At 43.6% G+C, this 24,952-nt stretch overlaps 1 protein-coding gene across 4 annotated transcripts in view; it reads left to right on the top strand.

The window, feature by feature from the left end:
- ITGB2 (integrin subunit beta 2) overlaps positions 1-24,952 on the top strand; it is a 183,570-nt gene that overhangs the window by 12,719 nt on the left and 145,899 nt on the right. For 2 of the 4 annotated variants that reach the window (XM_040439673.1, XM_040439669.1), the window contains exon 1: positions 22,072-22,468. The exons of the other annotated variants lie outside the window; for them this stretch is intronic. The gene's annotated coding sequence lies outside the window, so the exon portion shown is untranslated. Of the gene's footprint in view, positions 1-22,071; positions 22,469-24,952 lie in introns of those variants that run through there. 4 annotated transcript variants of the gene reach the window in all.

Raw genomic sequence — 24,952 nt, 5'->3', positions numbered from 1 at the left:
TTGGGTGGTAAGTTGCATGACCGAGCAATAAACGGTGAAAGTAGTGTAGGTCAGAAGTGTAAAAAGTGGCCTGGTCTTTCAGGGTGTTTAAGCACTGGGGGCTGAGGTGGTTAATTTAGGTTTTTCTACTTCCCCTATGTCTTTTATGGAAAACTACCATCCAATCTGCTTTAGAGAAGTAACGTGTCACTTCTCAAGCATTTTTCAAATCAGCTGCTAAAAAGAACTGTAGCATTTGTACAAGGTGCGCATTGGAAAAAAAATTCAATGCACATGGTTGTGTGTTTTACATTAAAGGAAGCTGTTGATGGTGTTTTGTATGGGGATTACCCATTTTCTGCTGCTGAATCAGTGGCCAGTTTTGCCCATGAGAAAATAGTCTTAAGAAAGATTGCATATAAGGACATGTCTATTGATGGTAGTATGACATTTACTTATGAATCACGGAGGTGCAGGTCTAAACACAGAACAAGTGCAAATCTCTCCCTTTTACCTTATCTCATTTCTGCTTTTGGCTCACAATCACTGATGGAAATCACTGATCAAATACTGACGTGTGAATAAGGCCGGGTTCACACGAACGTGTGTGACCCGTGCCCGTGCCCAATGCATGATCGCTGGCCGTGGGTCAGCCGCATCGGATCGCGGACCGATTCACTTTAATGGGTCCGCGATCCACCCGTTCCGCAAAAAGATAGGACCTGTTCTATCTTTTTGCGGAACAGAAGTACGGGACGCAACCCCACGGAAGCACTCCGTAGTGCTTCCGAGGGGTCCCGTTCCGTGCGGCCGTTCCGCAATTCCGGATTTGCGGACCCATTGAAGTGAATGGGTCCGCATCCGTGATGGGGAATGCACACAAAACTGTGGCCGTGTATTGCGGCCCGCAATTTGCGGGCCGCAATACGGCCACGGATCACACACGTGTGAACTAGGCCTAAATGTCCCTTTACATGGGATGATGCACAAGCAGACTGTGCGGAAGGAAGCGTTCCTTCCCGACAATCTGCTGATCGCTGGTGGAGGAGAACGGTACAGTTACATGCAGCGATCTCCTCCAGCTCCCCCAGAGTATGGGGAGGAGCAATTGGCAATGCCATCACTCTTCCCCATACTGACTAGTTGTTTTCCGGCAGCAGATCGTGTTTACAGAGATTTTATGTGATGCACAAACGATCCAATTACCCAATGAATGAGCGCTTCGGCGGTGTATTTACACCGCCAGATCATCACTAACGAGCATTACTATGAAGCTTGTTAGCCATGATCTGTTCAAGTCTCGGCTCATGCTAAGGGCCCTTAAGGCCTAAGCCATCAATATCAGATTGGCGGGGTCCAACACCCCTCACCTCCTGCTGATGAGCTGTTACTTTAGAACTCCAATACCAGAAGTTGCAGCTAGAACTACACAGCCGTCCATTATGTAGTAGGAGCAGGACTGCAATTACCAACTCCACTGTACAAAGGATAGAGCTGTGTAGTTCTGGCTCCGGAATTACAAGGTAACAGCTGATCGGCAAGGGTTGCAGGGTTGTCAGACCCCTTCCAATCTGATACTGATGGTTTAGCCTGAGGATAGGCCATTAATATCAAAATCATGGACAACCCCTTTAAGGTTTATGGTTATTATTTCTTAGTAATTTTTTTGAGTAATTGTGGGCAAGAGTTGCTGAAGAAGGTTTTTAAATTGGGGTTTCCTGTTTGTTTTGTAAGCTGGCGATGAATAGATATAGGTGATACAACCAGTAGTAAGCTAAAAGAGCAAACACAAGCTTACAAATATTAATACTACATCTTAGCATATAACAGAAAATGTCCTATGCTGTGCATCAAGTAATTTTTTTTTGATGATTACTTTTGTTTCTATCACCAAACAATCTGTGTTATAGCATATTCTGCTAAGGAAATGATATTCTAAGAGCACTATTAGGCTACTTTCATATCTGCATTGTTAATTCCAGTTTTGAGATCCAGCAGAGGATCTTAAAAACCGGAATGAAATGGATCAGTGCCGTTTAATATATCCGGATGCATCAGTTTCGGCTGGATCCAGTTGTATTAAATCAAAACCGAACAAACCGGATCTGGTATGAATATCATTGTCAATGGGCACCGGATTTATTTTTCATGCCGGATCTGGTTTGTTCGAGTACCGAACACAAAACTGCTGCAAGCTGCACGAAAACGTAAAAGATACATACTTGTGCATCCTGATTAGTTTTGTCCCCATTGACAATGAATGGGGACAAAACTGAACCGATTAATTCCGGTTTTGAGATCCTCTGCTGGATTTCAAAACCGGAATTGAAAACGTAGATGTGAAATTAGCCTAAGGCTACTTTCACACAAGTGTTTTTTATTTTCCGGTATTGAGATCCGTCATAGGGTCTCAATACCGGAAAAAAACGCTTTTGTTTTGTCCACATTCGTTGTAAATGGGGACAAAACTTAACTGAACAGAAGGGAATGCTCCAAAATGCATTCTGTTCCGTTTGGTTGCGTTCCCATACCGGAGAGCAAACACCAGCAAGCTGCGGTTTTCTTTCCGTCATGGGATGCGGAGCAAGACTGATCTGTAATGACCCACAATGCAAGTCAATGGGGACGGATCCGTTTAACTTTGACACAATCTGACACAATAGAAAATGGATCCGTCCCCCATTGACTTTAAATGCTATGTTAAAGATAATACAACCGGATCCATGCATAATGGATGCAGATGGTTGTATTATCAGTAACGGAAGGATTTTTGCTGAACCCTGCCGGATCCAGCAAAAACGCTCGTGTGAAAGTAGCCTAACAGGGGCTGAAGTTCAGGTCAGTTTTTGTGAACAAACGTTCCTATAAATGCTTGTTCATGATAATCGTCATCAAGTCTTTTATGCGACACCTAAAATCATCTTTTGTCAGCAGCACATTGCCCAGAGAGCAGTTGATGTGCTGCCAACAATGTAGGGGACGAATGATCATAAGAATAATCATTGGTTACCCTTTCAATTTGCATCAGGCCAGGTGTAAGGTCCTTTAAACAGGGGCAGATTGACTTGATTATGGTTGATCGGCACTCGTTTTTTGCCTGCTATCGGCCCATGTAAGAGGACCTTTACACTTGTCAGGTTAGTGAAGTACCGTTATAACTGTTATAATGCCGTGGGCTCCTATAACCAATTTTAGGGTCCATTCACACGTCCGCAAAATGGGTCCTCATCCGTTCTGGAACATGTGCGGACCCATTCATTTTCAATCATTTGCGGATCTGCACTTCTGTTCCACAAAAAAGTAGAACATGTCTTATTCTTGTCCGTAATTGCAACTCACATTGCCGGTGTCTGTATTTTTACGGATCCGCAAAACACATTCGGACGTGTGAATGGACCCTTAAAGACAGGCAGGGACACAAGAAAGTCACTTTAATACAGTTTATTGCTTGTTCCAGCCAACTTGCAGGTCAGTTTAGATGGATCGCAGCCGGGACAAGAAATCAGTTCATGTCATCCACAATAAAGTCATGCAGGCTCAGGGCTCCTTTAGAAGTATCCACAGGCTACTGTTTGCTGTACACGCACCTTGCAGGGTGTGATCTGTAGCCTCTCACACAACAGACACACCCTGCCTCAAGCTGCTGACTTTTAAACGCAATCGTGGACATGGGCCACGTATAAACCCTGGAGTGGATTGTGGGGACTAAGCACCCACCCAGCTCTTTGCTTACTCCCAGTAAAAGCCAGGCCCGGATTAGCTGAAACCAGCTATGCTAGTTAACTAGAGAGTCCGCTATCTATTCTAGTGGATTCACAAACTAACAGCTTTTACTCCACCAAGGCCGGGTACCTTAATGGCACATCTCAGGTGCACCCCAGCAAACCTTGATATGCATCTCTTTAATAGGTTTCTTGCACCATTGTAGGACATACGGTACATACCGTCCTTCATATATGAGGCCTGTCACTACCTCATACTGTCTAGATTGGGGTGCACAACCCGCAGCCCGCATGCGGCTCACAGAGCCATAGTTTGCAGCCCTAGTCCTCCTGGATAGAACCACAGCTGATTGTGCAGTCAGTGGTCTTTCTTCGAGTTCCATACACAGGGGTGCACCTAGCCTTTCTGCTGCCTGAGGCGAAAACTGAAATGGCACCCCCCCAATTTCTTAACCTAACCCCTTTACCACAATGAAAGCGCTCATTCCCCATTGCCTTTCCGCTGCCCCCCTCTTGCCCCTACCTGGTGCTGCCTGAGGCGTTCGCCTCACCTGTCCTCATTTGTAGTGCACCCCTGACCAGGGCTGGGACAAGGTCCACCACCAACAGAGGCTGAGCTGCCCAAGTGCGCCCACCCCCCCCCCCCCCATCCCGGGGCGTTCCTTGTAATTTTACCCCATCCAGAACCCCATCAGACCTCAGATCAGACGGAAAAGAATATTATCTGTAACGTTACATTACCCTACTTTGTGAGATTTCCCTACCTCTAAACTTCCGGTCGCACTGCTAATGACGTGAGGAGGCGTTCCTGAGTTTTGACGATCTGCGCATGCGCAAACAGACAGTTTATGGAAAATCTCAGCGGAGTTCAGCTTCACACTGGGACACTGCGCATGCGCCGGCCGGAGTTAGCCGCGCTTGCGCACTGGGCCGTAATATTTCCCTAACTGTCCGTTTGCGCATGCGCAGATAGTCAAAACTCAGGAACGCCTCCTCACGTCATTAGCAGTGCGACCGGAAGTTAGGAGGTACTAGGTAGGGAAATCTAACGAAGTAGGGTAATGTAACTCTGTAACGTTATATTGAAGGCGAGGCAGCAGCAGCGACGTGGTCAGTGGCCTGCCTGCCGCCCAGACTGGCCTGTGCCCTGAGGCTGGAGCCTCCCCAGCCTCTGTGTCGGCCCGGCCCTGCCCCTGACCATACAGTGCTGGATTACAGCTCTTGTTCCTGCATTCTAGCAGAAGCAGGTCGGGTCTCCTGCTATCAGTGACAGCCGGGGACCCAAGGAGAAGACAGAAGTGGTTTATTGCAGTTATGTGAATAGTGAATAGAGCTATGCTGCTTTCTTTACTAGACCCGGCAATCACATGATTGCTGGGTGTCTCGGGCAGAGCAAAGCTGCAGGGTCTCCCCAGACCCAGATCAGCTCTGGCTTGTACAAAGCCTCCATAGAAGGATGGTTTCCTTTGGATGCCCCAGTTATAGTGGAAATAGGGCAAAATACAAAACAAAGCTTCTGTTCCCTAAAAGTCTTTCAATGACCTCTTGGAGGACATATTATGTGCCAAAAAAATAATAATATACATACATATATAATATATATACGGTATAACAAATAAAAAAATATAAAAAAAAGAAAAGAAAAGATAAAATAAAGAAAATAAAATAAAAAGTTCAAAATAAAAAAATGTGTCAGTGTCCCCCAGAGGTCTTTTTATGACTCTTTTCGAGGATATATTATTTAGCAGAAATATATAAAAAAACAAGTAAAAAAAATGATAAATAATAAAATACAAAAATTAAAAAACGCCCACACCAACCAAAACCGTCGCTATTATTACCCCATTTACATGAAACGATACATATTTTATATTAAAACAACTGACACAAAATAAGTAATTCATTTTAATAATTCATTCAGGTGTCAGTTATATCGTTTTTTAAAAATGACTTTTTAAAAATGTTTTGCACAGTTTCCCCTAAATAAAAGTAAAAAATAAAAAATGTTAAAAATATATTAAAACTCAACTAAAAAAAGCTTCAATCATCTGAAGCACTATGGGGTCATTTACCAAGCTGAAATACGCCTAAATCAGGCACAGATGGCAGCGCAACGGTCACGCCAGGTCTAAAATTGTGGTCGGGGAAGGGGACAGGTTTAGAAAATGGTCCAAATGTGAGACAGCAAGGAAACTGTCTTCCATTTAGAACTGGCTCTGGATGTGCCGAAGTTATGCAAAGGCCACCAGCTATGGGGCTTTATTAAGACTGGCGTCTAAATAAGCAGTGAGCACCATCCTCTGCAGTGAAAGCGCTGATTTACGAATAGGAGGCAGAATGGAAGATAATGTCGCCACTTAAAGGGCTTCTGTCAGCCCACTAAACCGTTTTGTTTTTTTTTGCTTAATAATAACCCCTACACTGAGATTTATCCATACATAAGTAAAATAATAATTTTGGTTCAGTATAATTTGCTATTTTTATAATATGTAAATTACCTTGCTACCAGCAAGTAGGGCGGCTACTTGCTGGTAGCAGCCGCATCCTCCGATGATAATGACGCCCCCTCTGCTTGTTGATTGACAGGGCCAGCGGACGGGATCTTTCTCCGCTGGCCCTGCCTGTTTTCATTCAATATCTGGCGCCTGCGCCGCGGCCGTACCTATCTTCAATCGGCGCAGGCGCACTGAGAGGCGGCCACTCACTCGGCCGCTTCATCCTCAATGCGCCTGCGCCGGGTGTAGATGTGACGTCATCGGCGCAAGCGCATTGAGGATGAAGCGGCCGAGTGAGTGGCCGCCTCTCAGTGCGCCTGCACCGATTGAAGATAGGTACGGCCGCGGCGCAGGCGCCAGATATTGAATGAAAACAGGCAGGGCCAGCGGAGAAAGATCCCGTCCGCTGGCCCTGTCAATCAACAAGCAGAGGGGGCGTCATTACCATCGGAGGATGCGGCTGCTACCAGCAAGTAGCCGCCCTACTTGCTGGTAGCAAGGTAATTTACATATTATAAAAATAGGGTTTTAGCAAATTCTATTGAACCAAAATTATTATTTTACTTATGTATGGATAAATCGCAGTGTAGGGGTTATTATTAAGCAAAAAAAAAAAAAACGGTTTAGTGGGCTGACAGAAGCCCTTTAAAGGGGTTATCCCGTAAAAATGTTTTTTTTTTTAGTTCCTGCAGCATGGTCACCGGAAACAGAAGATGCATACTTATCTGCTCCATGCCGCCCCCGCTGTTTTCATCTTTCTGTACCCATGCTGTTTACATCTGGCTGGCTATGGTTATGGTCACATACATTGCTCCAGCCAATGATTGGCCCCAGCAGTGAAATGCTACTTATGGCCACATGACTGCTGAAGCCAGTCATTGGCTGGAGAGGTGCATGTGACTATGCTCATGCACTGCCAGATGTAAACAGAGCAGGAATCGGAAGATGGAGAGAGTGGGGACAGCGCGGAGGACCAGAGCAGGTAAGTATAATCTTCTGTTTCAAGGCTATGCTGCACGAACTTGTTAAAAAAACATTTTTACTAGGAAATCCCTTTAAGCCCCTGTTATACTGCACAATATTTGGCCAATTACTGGGAACAAGTGTTCATAGAAACGCTCATGGCCTGTATAATCCTGCCGCTGATCAGCCGATAAACTCGTTTGTCGGCTGATTTGCATAATTTTTCAGGATGAGAGATGTAAGATAATTGTCGGCACATCTTCCTGAGTAATCAGGGATGGGCTACTGATAATCATTAAAACTTAATGAGGGAGGAAAGACCGTGGTAGTGATCATTCCTCCCCATTTACTTGGCATGGGCTTGTGTAATAAGCCCATGTAAACAAGTGCTGACATATTTTTTTGCGGCCCCTTGAAATAGAGTGATGTGATAATGAGGCCCTTGGACCATAAAAGGTTGTGCACCCTGGTCTAGATATATATTTAATGTTGTAAGTGTGATGATAAGCTGCTAAAAATAAACTACTACATGTTTTTTTTAAATAGAAAGTTCCTCTTAAATCTCCATTATGTGGCAACTATGTCTCCATTTAGATCATGAGCACTGAGTCAAAGTTTTTTTCCCCCACATTATATTGGATATGCAAAAAAAAGTCTGGTTGGAGTCTGGTTCAACCCTGATTCTAAAGGTGGCCATACACATTAGTCTAAAATTAATCTAAATGTACAATTTCAACCAAAATGAACAATTGTCAGGTGGAATTCAACAATTAACGATTGTTTTATGATAGACCCTTATCGTTTGAAGAGAAGTTTGTCTGTGTTCAATATTTTTATCTGATAGTAGGACAAAAGATCATTAATTCAAAGAAAGAATGCTTGTGGCGAAAATATATTTCTAATAAAGAACATTCCAAGAAAGCTCTTTCGTCCATTGCCAGTTTTCAGTGAACATGTATGGCCAGCAGTGATGAGCGGCAGGGGCAATATTCGAATTCGCGATATTTCGCGAGTATTTCTGCGAATATTCGTCATATATTTGCGAATTCGAAAATTCGCGATCTCGTCATTATTTTCTTGATTGCGAAAATCGGCAATCGTAAAATTTGCGATAAAAATTTGCGATACGAAAATTTGCGATCAACACTACTCCTAAAGTCAAAGATATTGCAGCCTTCTCATTGGACCACAAGCAAGAAGCAGTGAGGGATCATGGGTACTGATGAAAAAAAATCTAGAATATTTGCGATTATGTAGATATAGCACTATATTCTAGATATTCGCGAATTCTCGAAGTGCCAATATTCGCGATAAAAATTAGCGATTAGAATATTCAACACTAATGGCCAGTTTGAACAACTGTAGCGGCCAATATGGACTAAAGTGTGTATGGCTGTTCACCGGATGTTTGTTTGACCATCCACCAACTTCTATCTAATTTATCTATTATACTCACTTATAGAGCGCTGACATATTCCACAGCACTTTACAGACATTAGCATCAAGCTATCCCCAATGGGGCTAAGTCGGCTCCCTATCAGTAGGTCTTTGGAGTGTGGGAGGAAATGGAGTACCCGGAGGAAACCCACGCAAACATGGGGAGAACATACAAACTCCATGCAGATGTTGTCTTTGGTCGGATTTGAACCTTCCAAGGCACCAGTGCTAACCACTGAGCCACCATGCTCATCTAATGTGTATGGCCACCTGAAGAATGAAGTGGCATGGTCTTGTATTCTTATAAGTGGTTGCTCTCCATCAATGGGACATATGGAAACAGCCATATTGGCTGTTGAGGTAAAAACCTAATGCTCTTCTCGCATCTTGTTGGGGGTATATGTTCAAGGAATACATGGTGAGTATTTCCCCTACTTCAGATGTATAGCTCCAAAGTATACTATTGTATAGACATAGAATGGCATATGTTGGAACACTGGCATTTTTTGGTGGCACACTGTATAGGAAACTGCAGTCCAAGCTTTCATGTACAGTAAGAAAAAGGTATGCTGCTGCCACACACCACACTGATGAAGGCCAAAAAGGCAACTCTTTTAGCCTCTGTCAGGTCAAAAGGGGCCTATGGCTACATTTTGCGTATACGTCAGGAGATCTCCCGAATGTGTTCACATAATGGGATGTAAGCAGCACTGTAACTCAAGCCAATTCATATTAGAAGTTAGGTTTGCTTTATTCTTATAAATGATGTCTCATACACATTTATTAAAGGGTTTCTTTGATCCTTGGCATTGAAGGGCATCTGTCAGCTGTAATCTCGCCTTTAAACCAGTCCCAATGCCAGGTAGGGGCTGCCTCAGCCTAATGTAGCTATACTGTATCTTTTATCCAGCAATCTGATGCTGCATCACCTAGTAATAAGTATTTTTATTGATATGTAAATGAGCCATTAAGTGCACCGAGGGCAGACGTGAGTCCCTCAACAAACCATAGGTCTGATGCTTTCCTCCACTAGCCCCATTCTCTCCTTCTTGGTTGACAGGGCCAGGCTTAAAGGGGTCATTCTAGACTTTTAATATTAATGACCTATCATCAATATCAGATCGGCGGAGGTCTGACACCTGGCACCCCCACCGATCAGCTGTATGAGCTGTTATGTGCTCATGTGGATCCACATTTAATAAATAAATATAGCAGTGGCAAAAATACTAATTTAAATAAATATAAAGAAAAAAAGAAATAGAGGTCACAGATCAATGACATTACTATATCCTTTTCTATGGTGGTTATTAGTTTTCGGAGCTCCTGGCTCCCTCCTCACAGCTACTGAGGAGGGAGCCAGGAGCTCCGAAACGCGTATAACTATTTTATTTAGCGTGTCAATTTAATTTGGAAGCATTAATTTATTTTTGGTGCTATCCTAATAATATGGAACTTTAAGGCCTCCTGCACACGAACGTGTGCTTCCCATTGCCGTATTGCCTACCGCATTTGCGGATCCGCAATACAGGGGCAACGTTCCGTGTGCATTCCGCATCACGGATGCGGACCCATTCACTTTAATCTATTCATTAAATCCATCTGTTAGATTCCAGGGGGACAAATTCCCTTTTTTTGGCTGTCAAGTACCCCTGCGGCCTGCAGTGCATACCTGCCAGTGAAAATAATTCAATTACATTAGTCTGTCACATATTTGTGTGACCTAAAGCGATTTTTTTCCTCTTTCTGACACCAGAACTGCATATCTGACAGTCCAATAAAACCGTTAAATACTGCTGTCACATTGTTGGTTGAAAAAAACACCCATTTTGTGCTAGATAGTACATTTGCGGCCTGAGCTGCATTTCTGACAGTCCAATAAATCCAGTCAATACTGCTGTTACATTGTTGGTTGACAAATTCAATTTTTTTGTGACCGTGAAGTAATTGTATTAATTTCGCCTGTCACACTGTTGTGTGATCTCAAGAAATTTTTTCTCTTTATGACAGTGAACTTAATTGTTGACTATTGGCGGTTACATTGTCGGCTGACATAAACCATCTGTTAGTTTGGTTGGTGAACGGAAAGAATAAGGAAAGCGTCAAATAAGGGACGTGACCCCGGTCGTGGTGCTGTTGGTGGAGCTCCTGTTGCAGGTAGAGGACGTGGTCGATCTGTGCCAGCTACACACCCAAGTGAAACACCTTCCTCAGGTGCGAGTAGGTGACAGAACCTTCAGCGTTATTTGGTAGGCCCGAATGCGGCTCTATGAATGGTGAGGCCAAAACAAGTACAGGCGACAGTAGATTGGGTGGCTAACAGTGCCTCCAGTTCCTTCACATTTTCTCCCACCCAGTCCCCTGCTGAAAAACCACAGTTGGCACCTACAACCCATGGCAATCAGTCTTTCAACTCACCCCCTTTCAAATCAGCCAAGCAGTCTGAGCCCCAAGTCATGCAGCAGTCTCTTCTGCTTTTTGATGACTCTGCTGGCAGGGTTTCCGTGGGCGATCCACATAGCCCTGCCCCAGAAGTGGAAGAGATTGAGTGCACCGATGCCCAACCACTTATGTTTCAGGATGAGTACATGGGAGGAACACCGCAGCACGTCTCTGATAATGATGAAACACAGGTGCCAACTGCTACGGATTTCTGCAGTCTGCAGATCGACAAGGAGGGCAGGGGTAAAGAGTGGGTGGAAGAAGATGTGGAGGATGATAAGGTTCTAGACCCCACATGGAATCAAGGTCATGCGAGTGACATGTGCAGTTTGGAGGAAGAGGCGGTGGTCGCACAGAGGCACCAGCACAGGAAAAGAGGGAGCAGGGTGCAAAAGCGTCTGTTACATTCTCGGGTGACATTTTTTCCATTTTTCGCAAATATTCTAGATTTTTTTTTCATCAGTACCCATGATCCCTCACTGCTTCTAGCTTGTGGGCCAATGAGAAGGCTGCAATATCTTTGACTTTAGGAGTAGTGTTGATTGTGAATTTTCGTATCGCGAATTTTTATCGTGAATTTTCCGATTGGCGATTTTCACAATCAAAAAATAATGACTGGAGATCACGAATTCTCGAATTCGCATATATATGACGAATATTCGCCCAAATATTCACGAAATATCGCGAATTTGAATATTGCCCCTGTCTACCAAGGTTTGCTCGTGAAGAAGCTGGATCGAAAACTGGATTGGGCATATATCCCTCTCACTTCCTCAGCTAGCACTGACTGAGCTAGGAACAGACCTAAGTCCAACACCTAACTTCCTACAAGGGCAAAATCAGCATTATTAACCACTACTAATCCATATAAATGTAAATTACAAGGCATTAACATATCCTATAACATTAAAGGGGTCGTCTCACTTCAGCAAATGGCATTTATCATGTAGATGAAGTTAATACAAGGCACTTACCAATGTATTGTGATTGTCCATATTGCCTACTTTGCTGGCTTGATAAATTTTTCCATCACATTATACACTGCTCGTTTCCAGGGGTTACGAACACCGCACAATCCAGCAATGGTGGCCCTGCTTGCACACTATAGGAACAAACGCCGCCCTATGTCCACTCCCACAGTCCCAGCCACCAGGGCGTTTTTAATATTGAATGGACCCTGGGCAAGAATTTACTTGGGCCCCCTGGATCCCCCCTTCCCACACCCTAGCATGCAATCACTCCCTCCACCACAACACACACACAAAAAAAAAAAATCCACACACCTCGTAGAGTAGTAAACTTTAAGGCCTCTTTCACACAACCGTTTTTTTTTCCGTATGCATTCCGTTTCCGTATTTCCGTTCCGTTGAAAGATAGAACATGTCCTATTATTGCCCGCAAATCACGTTCCGTGGTTCCATTCAAGTCAATGGGTCCGCAAAAAAAAAACGGAACACATACGGAAGTGCATCCGTATGCCTTCCGTATCCATTCCGTTTTTGCGGAACCATCTATTGAAAATTTTATGCCCAGCCCAATTTTTTCTATGTACGATAATTACTGTATGCTGTATATGCCATAAGGAGAAACGGAACTGAAAAACTGAAACACAACGGATCCGTGAAAAACGGACCGCAAAACACTGAAAAAGCCATACGGTCGTGTGAAAGAGGCCTAATAATGATGAGTGGCCACTAGAGGTGTTCCTTGGCAGTAATGTAAATACTGCCTTTTTTCTTAAAAAGGCAGTGTTTACATTAACCGCCTCCGGACCGCCTAACGCAGGATCGCGTTCCGGAGGCGGCTGACTCAGGCACAATCACGCATCTACGCGTCATCTCGCGAGAGGCGAGATTTCCTGTGAACGCGCGCACACAGGCGCGCTCGTTCACAGGAACTGCAGGTAATCGAGTGGATCTGCAGCCTGCCAGCGGCGATCATTCGCTGGCAGCCTGTAGATCCGATTTTTTTTTTAACCCCTTAAAGGTATATTAGACGCTGTTTTGATAACAGCGTCTAATATAAATATACCAGCTACCTGGTCCTCTGGTGGTCCCTTTTGCTTGGATCGACCACCAGAGGACACAGGTAGCTCTGTAAAGTAGCACCAAACACCACTACACTACAGCCCCCCCTGTCACTTATTAACCCCTTATTACCCCATATAGACTCCCTGATCACCCCCCTGTCACTGATCACCCCCCTGTCATTGATCACCTCCCAGTAAGGCTCCATTCAGACGTCCGTATGTGTTTTGCGGATCCACGGATCCGTGGATCCGCAAAACACGGACACCGGCAATGTGCTTTCTGCATTTTGCGGATCCGCACATTGCCAGAACTATATAGAAAATGCCTTTTCTTGTCCGCAATTGCGGACAAGAATAGGACATGTTCTATAGGCTCTACAAAAAACGCAGTGTTCGCCCGATCAGGCCTGATCTTGTGCGCACACTTGCGTTCAGTCTGCCCCACCGCAGTGACAGAATTTTATTTTTTCTGATCACTGCAAAAACACCGTAAAATCGCTGCGGCGCTATAAAAAGATCACTTTTGAGGGGCATGGCGAGTTCATAGAAGATTTTTTATTTTTTTTGTCACAAGTTAGCGGAAACAGATTTTTTTTACATTCACACTAGCGTTCGGGGCTCCGCTTGTGAGCTCCGTTTGAAGGCTCTCACAAGCGGCCCAGAACGGATCCGTCCAGTCCTAATGCATTCTGAGTGGAGGCGGATCCGCTCAGAATGCATCAGTCTGGCAGCGTTTGTCCTCCGCTCCGCTCAGCAGACGGACACCTGAACGCTGCTTGCAGCGTTCGGGTGTCCGCCTGGCCGTGCGGAGGCAAACGGATCCGTCCAGACTTACAATGTAAGTCAATGGGGACGGATCCGTTTGAAGTTGACACAATATGGCTCAATTTTCAAACGGATCCGTCCCCCATTGACTTTCAATGTAAAGTCAAAACGGATCCGTTTGCATTATCATGAACAAAAATTTTATTTTTATTTTTTTTGTTCATGGTAATGCAAACGTTTCCGTTCTGAACGGATCTAAACGTTTGCATTATAGGAGCGGATCCGTCTGTGCAGATACCAGACGGACCGGCTCTGAACGCAAGTGTGAAAGTAGCTTTACAAAGTCTCATATTCCACTAACTTGTGACAAAAAATAAAATCTCACATGAACTCACCATACCCCTCACGGAATCCAAATGCGTAAAAATTTTTAGACATTTATATTCCAGACTTCCAAAACACATTGCCCTACTTCCCCTGAGTACGGCGATACCACATGTGTGACACTTTTTTGCAGCCTAGGTGGGCAAAGGGGTCCACATTCTAAAGAGCACCTTTAGGATTTCACAGGACATTTTTTACACATTTGAATTTTAAACTACTTCTCACGCATTAGGGCCCCTAAAATGCCAGGGCAGTATAACTACCCCACAAGTGACCCCATTTTGGAAAGAAGACACCCCAAGGTGTTTCGTGATGGGCATAGTGAGTTCATGGAAGTTTTTATTTTTTGTCACAAGTTAGTGGAATATGAGACTTTGTAAGAAAAAAAAATAAATCATCAGTTTCCGCTAACTTGTGCCCAAAAAAATATATTCTAGGAACTCGCCATGCCCCTCACGGAATACCTTGGGGTGCCTTCTTTCCAAAATGGGGTCACTTGTGGGGTATTTATACTGCCCTGGCATTTTAGGGGCCCTAATGCGTGAGAAGTAGTTTGAAATCCAAATGTGTTAAAAATGCCCTGTGAAATCCTAAAGGTGCTCTTTAGAATTTGGGCCCCTTTGCCCACCTAGGCTGCAAAAAAGTGTCACACATGTGGTATTGTCGTACTCAGGAGAAGTAGGGCTATGTCTTTTGGGGTGTATTTTTACATATACCCATGCTGGGTGAGATAAATATCTCTGTCAAATGACAACTTTGTCTACCAACTAGGGATTACCCTCTTTCCAAATTCTCGCTAGTATCACACCTAGTGGCAGCGGCAAAAATCCTTGTCCCACGTCACTGGCTCTCGACAGATGCTCCGACTAGAGGGGAATGGATAGAAAGAGTAAGAGAAATCTGCAGATTTGAAGAACTATCTAGCTGGGAAACTCTTTCTCACGATAAGTACCTTAAACATTGGGCTCCTTGGTTTACGTGGTGTGTTTCCAATGGGCTGACTCCCATGCCTTAATTTTCCATTAATCACCTTTAATTTCCTTGTTTCCTTAGCACTCTCACCTAGATCTAGACCTCTTTAACTGATACGGTCTGTTGACATCAATAGCTGATGGCTCCTTTACAATGATAAACCGGCCATAGCTTTATTTGTCTCAGCAACGTTTCGCACCTAACTGCACCCTGCCAGTCGCAGTATTACTGATGTGCACACCTACCTGTGATCCAGGTTATGTTTGTTTGTTTGTCTGTCTTCCTTTTATGGTTATTATTGCCTTTCATGATTTTGTTAGGTAAATATTGTATAGGGAAGGACAACGTCAAAGCAGATGATGTAAACAGATGTGCTACAATGTATACCAACTTGAACGTTGACCCTGTATATCTTTGCCTTGATATATAAATAAAGATTTGAAAGAAAGAAATGACAACTTTGTATAAAAAAAATGGGAAAAGTTGTCTTTTAGATATTTCTCTCACCCAGCATGGGTATATGTAAAAAGACACCCCAAAACACATTGCCCAACTTCTCCTGAGTACGGCGATACCACATGTGTGACACTTTTTTGCAGCCTAGGTGGGCAAAGGGGCCCAAATTCTAAAGAGCACCTTTAGGATTTCACACGACATTTTTTACACATTTGAATTTCAAACTACTTCTCACACATTAGGGCCCCTAAAATGCCAGGGCAGTATAACTACCCCACAAGTGACCCCATTTTGGAAAGAAGACACCCCAAGGTATTTCGTGATGGGCATAGTGAGTTCATGGAAGTTTTTATTTTTTGTCACAAGTTAGTGGAATATGAGACTTTGTAAGAAAAAAATATATAATAAATCATCATTTTCCACTAACTTGTGACAAAAAATAAAAAGTTCTATGAACTCACTATGCCCATCAGCGAATACCTTAGGGTGTCTACCTTCCGAAATGGGGTAATTTGTGGGGTTTTTCTACTGTCTGGGCATTGTAGAACCTCAGGAAAAATGACAGGTGCTCAGAAAGTCAGAGCTGCTTCAAAATGCGGAAATTCACATTTTTGTACCATAGTTTGTAAACGCTATAACTTTTACCCAAATCAATAAATATACACTTATTGCATTTTTTTTTAATCAAAGACATGTAGAACAATAAATTTAAAGAAAAATTTATATAGAAATGTAGTTTTAAAAAAAAAAAAATTACAACTGAAAGTGAAAAATGAAATTTTTTTGCAAACATTTCGGTAAATTTCGATTAATAACAAAAAAAGTAAAAATGTCAGCAGCAATGAAATACCACCAAATGAAAGCTCTATTAGTGAGAAGAAAAGGAGGTAAAATTAATTTGGGTGGTAAGTTGCATGACCGAGCAATAAACCGTGAAAGTAGTGTAGGTCAGAAGTGTAAAAAGTGGTCTGGTCATTAAGGGTGTTTAAGCTAGGGGGGCTGAGGTTGTTAAAAAGCTTGCAGAGACATGCTATGGACACCAGAACTACTACGTTTAGCTGTTGTGGTTCTGGTGACTATAGTGTCCCTTAATATAGAGAAAAAAAAAAGAATCAGCACAAAAGTATCAAATAAAATGTCCGTATCATTATTCTAAAAATTAAAAAAGTACAACTTCTGACACAAATATATAGTATTTTGCAGATTTTTTTTTTACAATGTGCAGATAGTACTGTACTACTAACCCCTCTATTCACCCCTACATACAGGGTAATACAGCGCCACATGCCTCTTACATCCAGTGACGTCTCTTTGATGTAGATGTTCTCTGTCCTCATCTTCTCCTTTCAGACCTTCAGACCAGACCACCATTTTTCAGCCATTTCTCGTCTCTGCAGCTTGACAAACAAAATCTTAGTTTACTATTTTTCAATCATCCTCCCATCTTCTTGACAAATCATTCTACCACCCCCAATACTGTGCCGCTGTGCTCTCTAATACTATACTGCAGAAACAGATAAACCCCCTGATAATAGTAGTACCATGCAGATAGTGCCCTTTAATAATTATTGGCACACAGTGCCCTAAAATAACTGCGCCCAGCAAATACTGTAGTGCCCCTGACACTAAGGCCCCTTTCACACGGGCGAGTTTTCCGCGTGGGTGCAATGCGTGAGGTGAACGCATTGCACCAGCACTGAATCCGGACCCATTCATTTCTATGGGGCTGTGCACATGAGCGGTGATTTTCACGCATCACTTATGCATTGCGTGAAAATCGCAGCATGCTCTATATTGTGCGTTTATCACGCAACGCAGGCCCCATAGAAGTAAATGGGGCTGAGTGAAAATCGCAAGCATCCGCAAGAAAGTGCGGATGCGGTGCGATTTTCACGCACGGTTGCTAGGAGACGATCGGGATGGAGACCCGATCATTAGTATTTTCCCTTATAACATGGTTATAAGGGAAAATAATAGCATTCTTAATACAGAATGCATAGTAAAATAGGGCTGGAGGGGTTAAAAAATAAAATAATTTAACTCACCTTAATCCACTTGCATACGCAGCCCGGCTTCTCTTCTGTCTTCTTCTTTGCTGTGTACAGGAAAAGGACCTGTGGTGACGTCACTCCGGTCATCACATAGTCTATCACATGATCCATCACCATGGTAAAAGATCATGTGATGAACCATGTGATGACCGGAGTGACGTCACCACAGGTCCTTTTTCCTGTACACAGCAAAGAAGACAGAAGAGAAGCTGGGATGCGCGAGCAAGTGGATTAAGGTGAGTTAAATAATTTTTTATTTTTTTTAACCCCTCCAGCGCTATTGTACTATGCATTCTGTATTAACCATGTTATAAGGGAAAATAATACAATCTACACAACCCCGATCCCAAACCCGAACTTCTGTGAAGAAGTTCGGGTTTGGGTACCAAACATGCCAATTTTTGTCACGCGCGTGCAAAACGCATTACAATGTTTTGCACTCGCGCGGAAAAATCGCGCATGTTCCCGCAACGCACCCGCACCTTTTCACGCAACGCCCGTGTGAAACCCGCCTAATAGTGTAAACATAACGTTCACTAAAAACAATTGTGGTAAGCTGAGACAGGCTGTGCCAGGGTGCCCCCACAGTAATAGTGCTCCAAAAAGTCCCACCAATAGGAATAATTCTCTGCTAGAGCACACATGGTAGTAATAGTGCTCCTACAGTGCCCCCAGTGTGCCTTAGAAGTAATAATGCTCCCATAGTGCCCATACTAGTAGTCATGTTCCCCATAGACCCCCAGTAGTAATAAAGCCCATCATAATACCCCCCCGTAGTAATAATTCTCCTTATAATGTGCCAGTGCAAAAATACCCCCTTTTAATGCCCCCAGTTGAGCTAATGCCCTCATAGTGCGCCCATAATGTGCTAGAATAAAATACCCCATATATAGTGCCCCAGTAGATGTCCTCAGTGTCCCCCATAATTTGCAAGTATAAAATACCCTTTCTTAGTGCCCCCCATAGATGAGCCCATAGTACTCCTCTCTCTTCTTCCCCATAGTACCCACCATAATGTTTCCCAGTATAAAATGCCCCTATACAGAGCCCCCCATATAAAATACCCCTTCTTTGTGACCTCGGTAGAAGCCCCCATAGTTTTCCTCTCCCCCCTTCCCCCATATAAAATACCCAATAATGTGCCAGTAAGAAGTGCCCCTATAGATGCCCCCATAGTGCCACCCAATAATGTGCCAGTAAAAAGTGCAAACCAATAATGTGCCAGTAAGTAGTGCCCCCATAGATGCCAACACAGTGCCCCCCAATAATGTGCCAGTAAGATGTGTCCCCATAGATGCCCCCCAATCATATGCCAGTAACTAGTACCCCATAGATGCCCCCCAATCATGTGCCCGTAACAAGTACCCCCATAGATGCCCCAATCATGTGCCAGTAACAAGTACCACCATAGATGCCCCCCAATCATGTGCCAATAACAAGTGCCCCCATAGATGCCCCCAATCGTGTGCCAGTAACAAGTGCCCCCATAGATGCCCACAATCATGTGCCAGTAACAAGTGCCCCCATGCATGCCCCTAATCATGTGCTAGTAAAAAGTACCCCCATAGATGCCCCAATCATGTGCCAGTAACAAGTACCCCCATAGATTCCCCCCAATCATGTGCCAATAACAAGTGCCCCCATAGATGCCCCCAATCATGTGCTAGTAACAAGTGCCCCCATAGATGCCCCCCAATCATGTGCCAATAACAAGTGCCCCCATAGATGCACCCCAATCATGTGCCAGTAACAAGTGCACCATAGATGCCTCCCAATCATGTGCCAGTAAGTAGTACCATATAAAAAAATAAACACTTATACTTACCTCCATCAGGCTGGCAGCGATGCGATGCAGGCCTCTTCCGGCCTGTGTCCCACTCTGTACGGCTCAGGCGGCGTGATGACGTCATTGCGCCACCTCCACTGGCCTCTGATAGGCTGCAGGCCTAGTGCCTGCAGCCTATCAGAGGAACGGGGAAGGGAGACGCCTCTCCCTCCCCTGCCCTGCTGCAGCACATCTATTTGTATCGCTGTCCTGAGGACTGTGATACAGATGACTATGGAGATGAGCGCTCATCTCCCTGTGCCTTGCTGCCCCCCACCTCCCCCCCCACTTTTCACCAGGGCCACGCCGCATGGGGCCATCGCCTCACCCTGCCTAATTGGCCCTGCTAGCGCCCCCTGGGATTTTGCACCTGGGGCAACGGGCCCCCCCCCACGCTATGCCAATGGTCAGCAGGGGTCAAGAGGCAGCGTGCCTTGAGCCCCCCAGGAGCAACTGGGCCCGGGGCCGCTGCCCCTTTTGCCCCGCATTACTTTTTCCTATAGAGTTCAAGCACGACCACAACTGATGTATTATAGGGTGGTCATAACCATGGAAATGAGCAGTATATAATGTGATGGAAAAATTAATGAACTTTATCTACATGATAAATGCCATTTGCTGAAGTGAGACAACTCGTTTAAATAACATGACATAACAAGAACATTTTGCAAGTTCCCCTGGGGTACTGCAGAAGCTGTAAGTAATAAGAAAGGTGGACAGGTGATAATTAGTGTTGGGAGAGCATGCTCGGCCGAACACCATTTTGACTCGAGCATTGCGATGCTCGGGACATTGCGGTGTTCGGCCAAACACAGCGTGTGCTCGAGCGCGATGCTCAAGTCTCCTCCCCGCACGTTTGTTGTCAATAAACGTGCGGGGAAGTACTGGCACTTACTGTAATGCCGTAGCCATGTTGGTTACTGGCATTACAGTGATTGGCTGGCCGGAACGTGTCATCGGGTGCTATATATAGTGCCTTGCAAAAGTATTCACCCCCTTGACTTTTTTCGTATTTTGGTGCCTTACAACCTGGAATTAACATGGATTGTTTGAGGATTTGCATAATTTACATAACATGCCCACAACTTTGAATATGTTTTTTTTTTTTTTATTGTGAAGCAAACAACAAATAGGACAAAATAACTGAAAAAGTCAATGTGCATAACTATTCACCCCCCTAAAGTCAATACTTTGTAGAGCCACCTTTTGCGGCTATCACAGATCCAAGTCGCTTTAAATAAGTCTCTATGAGCTTGCCACATCTTACCACTGGGATTTTTGCCCATTCCTCTTTGCAAAACTGCTCCAGCTCCTTCCAGTTCGATGGTTTGCTCTTGTGAACAGCAATCTTTAAGTCTGACCACAGATTTTCTGTTGGATTGAGATCTGGGCTGTGACTAGGCCATTCCAACACATTTACATGTTTCCCCTTAAACCAGGGGCGTAGCTATACGGAGTGCAGAGGTAGCAGTCGCTACCGGGCCCAGGAGCCTGAGGGGCCCTAAAGACCCTTGTACCACATGAGAAGACACCTGTTTTATAGAAGGTGCATGCTGGTCAAGTTACACCTCTGGCTGGAGGGAAGGTGTTAGGTCAAGAATTTGGCATGGTGGGGGGTGCGGTTTCAATTTTTGCCTCAGGCAGCAGGAAGGCTATGTGTTTCCCTGCCCCTGGCCATAAAGCAATGAGGGAAGGGGGGCCCAAGCTGAACTCTTGCACCAGGGCCCATGAACCTTTAGCTACGCCCCTGCCTTAAACCACTCAAGTGTTACTTTAGCAGAGTGTTTGGGGTCATTGTCCTGCTGGAAGGTGAACCCTCCGTCCTAGTCTCAGATCACGCACAGAGGGGTACAGGTTTTGCTCAAGAATATCCCTGTATTTAGCACCATCCATCTTTCCCTCAACTCTGACCAGTTTCCCAGTCCCGGCTGCTAAAAAACATCCCCACAGCATGATGCTGCCACCATTATGTTTCACTGTGCGGATGGTGTTCTTTGGGTGATGTGATGTGTTGGGTTTGCGCCAGACATAGCGTTTTCTTTGATGGCCGAAAAGTTAAATTTTAGTCTCATCAGACCAGAGCACCTTCCTCCATACATTTTGGGAGTCTCCCACATGCCTTTTCGCAAACTCACAACGTGCCTTTTTGTTTTTAGCTGAAAGTAATGGCTTTCTTCTGGCCACTCTGTCCTATAGCCCAACTCTATGGAGCGTACGGCTTATTGCCGTCCTATGTACAGATACTCAAGTCTCTGCTGTGGAACTCTGCAGCTCCTCCAGGGTTAATGGGTCCCTGGTCCATATGGATGCGGAGAGCACAAGGAAGATAGAACGTATCCTATACTTGGCCTCAAAATGTGGACCACGGACTCATTTAAGCAAAAAAAGTAGTTTTACAAGAATGGTACCCGTATTTTGCAGATCTGCAATTTGGGATCGCAAAATACATAGTCATAAGCATGAGGCCTCACAGAGGTATGTGGGAGTGTCAGAATCTGCAGTGTAGCAGGTTTCCCCTTGAGTAGCGCTGTTCCTGTATCTGTGTGGGTCTTCCAGCCTATCAGTCTCATAGCAGCTGCAATTACTACATTTACCCCTATGCATTGGTGTGAAATTCAAACAAAATAGCAGCAAAGAAGAGGAGGATATTCTGCTAAGTGCCGCTAGTATTTCTCTCTTTGTTTCCTCTAAGACTAGTAGATATTTCTTTGGTGTTTTATACCTCAGTGCGTAGGCTGTACGGAGCTTCTTGATATGTGGAGGTTATTGCATCACCCTCAAACCGACCTCAAGTACCAGCAGAGGAAATCAGAAAGAGGAAGACTTAACATACCACAGCGTTAGAGGTGAACACGCTGTATATGAGTTAGAAACATTTTCCACAGATAATTATTTAAAATGAACTCAATGAATTTTTAAGAGCATACATCAGATGGAAAGTCTAAATAAAGGTAAGGATATTTTCTTATTTCTATCTAGAACTACGGTAAATAATTAGCTAAAATTGACAAAATACCTACTAACAGATAAATAACTACTGCTCATAACTATAAAGTCTGACCTGTAATCTTGGGGTTTGCAGCTACAGTAAGATAAAGAAAGAAAACCGGTCTGTTGGCATATATTTGATATCTACTATAATGTAGAAAGTGGAGTTATCTTTGTTACCTTAAGGACCAGGCTCATTTTCACCTTAAGGACCAGGCAATTTTTTGCAAATCTGACCAGTGTCACTTTATGTGTGAATAACTTTAAAACGCTTTTACTTATCCAGGCCATTCTGAGATTGTTTTTTCGGCACATATTGTATTTCATGACACTGGTAAAATGGAGTAAAAAAAAATCATTTTTATTTATAAATAAAATACCAAATTTACAAAAATCTCTAAAATTTGCAAATTTCCAAGTTTCAATTTCTCTACATCTATAATACATAGTAATACCGCCAAAAATAGTTATTACTTTACATTCCCCATATGTCTACTTTATGTTTGGATCATTTTGGGAATGACATTTTTACTTTTTGGGGACGTTACAAGGCTTAGAAGTTTAGAAGCAAATCTTGAATTTCTTTTTGAAATTTTCAAAAACCCACTTTTTAAGGACCAGTTCAGGTCGGAAGTCACTTTGTGAGGCTTACATAATAGAAACCACCCAAAAATGACCCCATTCTAGAAACTACACCCCTCATGGTATTCAAAACTTGTTTTACAAACTTAGTTAACCCTTTAGGTGTTCCACAAGAGTTATTGGAAATGGAGATGAAATTTGAGAATTTAAAGGGTTTCTATCACTTCGTATGACATATTTAGGTGTCAGACACTAGCGATCCGCTAGTGTCTGCTCTAACAAACCATCCTAATATGATAGGCTTTGGGGCAGCCGTTTTGCTAAAATAACAACTCGGAGCACTATGATGTCATCGGCACAGGCGCAGTGGAGATGTCTGAGCAGGGAAGCGGTCAGACATTCACTGCGCATGCGCAGAACAGAGACGCGCACGGAGAGGATCGCATTCAGCAGGAGATGGGCGGGCTGGAGGGACGCGCTGGGCGGCGACAGTTTATGAAGGAAGACGGAGCCTCTAGGTGCTAATGACGCCCCCATAGCACCTAGAGGCTCATTAGCATATAGATATAAGTTGTTATTTTAGCAAAACGGCTGCCCCAAAGCCTATCATATTAGGATGGCTTGTTAGAGCAGACACTAGCGGATCGCTAGTGTCTGACAGCTAAATATGTCATACGAAGTGATAGAAACCCTTTAAATTTTTTGGCAAATTTTCCATTTTAATCCATTTTTTCCAGTAACAAAGCAAGGGTTAACAGCCAAACAAAATGCTATATTTATTGCCCCGATTCTGTAGTTTGCAGAAACACCCCATATGTGGCCGTAAACTACTGTACGGGCACACGGTAGGGCGTAAAGGGAAAGGTGCGCCGTGTGGTTTTTGGAAGGCAGATTTTGCTGGACTGGTTTTTTTTACCCCTCAAGGTATTCAATACTGGTTTTACAAACTTTGTTAACCCTTTAAAATTCTTTTTTGGCAAATTTTACTTTTTGGGCAGATTTTCCATTTTAATATTTTTTTTCCAGTTACAAAGCAAGGGTTAACAGCCAAACAAAACTCAATATTTATGGCTCTGATTCTGTAGTTTGCAGAAACACCACATATGTGGTTGTAAACTGCTGTACGGGCACACGGCAGGGCGCAGAAGGAAAGGAATGCCATACGGTTTTTGGAAGGCAGGTTTTGCTGGACTGTTTTTTTGACACCATGTCCCATTTGAAGCCCCCCTGATGCACCCCTGGAGTAGAAACTCCAAAAAAGTTACTCCATTTTAGAAACTACGGTATAGGGTGGCAGTTTTGTTGGTACTAGTTTAGGGTACATGTGATTTTTGGTTGCTCTATATTACACTTTTTGTGAGGCAAGGTAACAAGAAATAGCTGTTTTGGCACTGTTTTAATTTTTTGTTATTTACAACATTCATCTGACAGGTTAGATCATGTGGTATTTTTATAGAGCAGGATGTCACGGACGCGACAATACCAAATATGACTACTTTTTTTGGTTGTTTTTCAGTTTTACATAACAAAGCATTTAAAAAAATAAATAAATGATTCTTTAGGGTCTCCACATTGTGAAAGCCATAGTTTTATTTATTTTTTGGGCGACTGTCTTGTGTAGGGTCCCATTTTTTGCGGGATGAGATGACGGTTTGATTGGCACTTTTGGGGTGCGTATGACTTTTTGATCGCTTGCTCTTACACTTTTTGTGATGTAAGGTGACCAAAAAAATAGCTTTTTTTACACCGTTTTTTTTTTGGTTAGGTCATGTGATATCTTTATAGAGCAGGTTAATACGGACGCAGAGATACCTAATATATATACTTTTTTTATTTATATAAGTTTTACACAATAATTAAATTTA

Source organism: Bufo bufo, chromosome 7 (genome assembly GCF_905171765.1).
Source record: "Bufo bufo chromosome 7, aBufBuf1.1, whole genome shotgun sequence".
NCBI classification, from domain to species: Eukaryota; Metazoa; Chordata; class Amphibia; order Anura; family Bufonidae; genus Bufo; species Bufo bufo.
This window is presented reverse-complemented; position numbering and strand designations above follow the sequence as displayed.